We start from the raw sequence: 2943 nt of genomic DNA, 5'->3' as shown, positions 1-2943 counted from the left end.
TGTCGCATTTACATTCATTTGATGTGTATGCGAGGTACACATGACACTTCGCAATGAATATTATATCTTATCATGAAACATAGAAGTGAGATGCGATATCGCGTTTTGAGAAGCATTAGAACAACATTGCTACGATACGTAGACTTCTGCAAACGCTATTTCCTAGCAAGGAAGCGTCGAATTTACATTCTTTTGAAGTGAATACGAGGTATACATGACACTTCGCAAAGAATATTATATCTTATCATGAAACTTAGGAATGAGATGCGATATCGCGTTTTAAGAAGCATTAGAAATCTATTGCTACGATACGTAGACATCTGCAAACGCTATTTCCTAGCAACGAAGTGTCGCATTTACATTCCTTTGAAGTGAATACAAGGTATACATGACACTTCGCAAAGAATATTATAGCTTATGACGAAACATAGAAATGAAACGCGATATCGCGATTTAAGAAGCATTAGATCTCTATTGTTACGATACGGAGACATCTGCAAACGCAATTTCTTAGCAAGGAAGTGTCACATTTACATTCTTTTGAAGTGAATACGAGGTATGCATGACACTTCGCAATGAATATTATATCTTATCTTGATACATAGAAATGAGATGCGATATCGCGTTTTGGGAAGCACTAGAACACCATTGCTACGATACGTAGGCTTCTGCAAACGCTATTTCCTAGGAAGGAAGCGTCGAATTTACATTCTCTTGAAGTGAATACGAGGTATACATGACACTTCGCAATGAATATTATATCTTATCATGAAACATAGGAGAGGGATGCGATATCGCGTTTTAAGAAGCATTAGAACTCCATTTCTTCTATATGCAGACATCTGCAAACTCTATATCCTATCAAGCGAGTGTCGCATTTACATTCATTTGAAGTGTATGCGAGGTATACATGACACTTTGCAATGAATATCATATCTTATAGTGAAACATAGAAATGAGATGCTATATCGCGTTTTAAGAAGCATTAGAACTCCATTGCTTCGATACGTAGACAACTGCAAACGCTACTTCCTAGCAAGGTAGTGTTGCACTTACATTCATTTGAAGAGTATACGAGGCACACGTAATACTTCGCAATGAGTATTATATCTTATCATGAAACATGGAAATGAGATGCGATATCTCGTTTTATGAATCATTAGAACGCTATTGCTTCGATACGTAGACATCTGCAAGTGCCACTTCCTAGAGTCGAAGTGTCGCATTTACATTCTTTTGAAGTGAATACGATGTATACATGACACTTCGCAATGAATATTCTATCTTACCATGAAACATAGAAATGTGATGCGATATCTCGTTTTAAGAAGCGTTAGAACTCTTTTGCTTCGATACGTAGACATCTGCAAACGCTATTTCCTAGCAAGGAAGTGTCGCATTTACATTAATTTGAAGTGTATGCGAGATACACATGACACATCGCAATGAATATTATGTCGTATCATGAAACATGGAAATGAGGTGCGATGTCGCGATTTAAGATGCATGAGAACTCTATTGCTTCGATACGTAGACATCTGCAAACGATACTTCCTAGCAAGGAAGTGTCGCACTTACATTCTTTTGGAGAGAATACGAAGTATACATGACACATCGCAATGAATATTATATCTTATCATGAAACATAGAAATGAGATGCGATATTTGGTTTAAGAAGCATTAGAACTCTACTGCTTCGATACGTAGACATCTGCCAACGCTATTTCCTAGCAAGGAAGTGTCCCATTTACATTCATTTGAAGTGAATACGAAGTATACATGACACTCCGCAATGAATATTATATCTTATCATGAAACATAGACGTGAGATGCGATATCGCGATTTAAGATGCATGGGAACTCTATTGCTTCGATACGTAGACATCTGCAAACGCTACTTCCTAGCAAGGAAGTGTCGCATTTACATTCATTTGGTGAGTATGCGAGGTATACAAGACAGTTCGCAATGAATATTATATCTTATCATGAAGCATATAAACGGGGAGTGTTTTCGCGTTCTAAGAAGCATTAGAACCCTGATGCTTCGATACGTAGACATCTGCCATCGCTATTTGCTAGGAAGGAAGTGTCGCATTTACATTCTTTTGAAGTGTATGCGAGCTATACATGACAATTCGTAATGAATATTATATCTTATAATGAAACATAGAAGTGTGATGCGATATCGCGTCTTAAGAAGCATTAGAACTCCATTCCTACGATACTTAGACATCTGCAAACGATATTTCTTAGCATGGGAGTGTCGCATTTACGTTCATTTGAATTGTATGCGAGATATACATAACACTCCACAATGAATCATATATCTTATCATGAAACGTGGAAGTGAGATGCAATATCGCGATTTTAGAAGCATTAGAACTCTATTGCTTCGATACATAGACATCTGCAAGCGCTATATCCTGGCAATGAAGTGTCGCAATTACATCCTTTTGAAGTGAATACGAAGTATACTTGACACTCCGCAATGAATATTGTATCTCATCATGAAACATACAAGTGAGATGCGATATCGCGATTTTAGAAACATTAGAACTCTATTGCTACGATACGTAGATATCTGCAGATGCTATTTCCTAGGAAGGAAGTGTCGCATTTATATTCTTTCGAAGTGAATACGAGGTATATATAACACTGCACAATGAATATTATATCTTATCATGAAACATAGAAATGAGATGCGATATGACGATTTAAGAAGCATTAGAACTCTATTGCTACGATACGTAGACATCTGCAGACGCTATTTCCTAGAAAGGAAGTGTCGCATTTACATTCATTTGAAGTGTATGCGAGGTACACATGACACTTCGCAATGAATATTGTATCTCATAATGAAACATTGAAATGAGATGCGATATCGCGTTTTAAGATGCATTAGAAATCTATTGCTACGATACGTAGTCATCTGCAGACTCTATT

The sequence above is a fragment of the Xylocopa sonorina genome, unplaced genomic scaffold (assembly GCF_050948175.1).
Source record: "Xylocopa sonorina isolate GNS202 unplaced genomic scaffold, iyXylSono1_principal scaffold0130, whole genome shotgun sequence".
In the NCBI taxonomy this organism is placed as follows: Eukaryota; Metazoa; Arthropoda; class Insecta; order Hymenoptera; family Apidae; genus Xylocopa; species Xylocopa sonorina.
The sequence above is the reverse complement of the archived record's forward strand: the minus strand, read 5'-3'. Positions refer to the sequence as shown.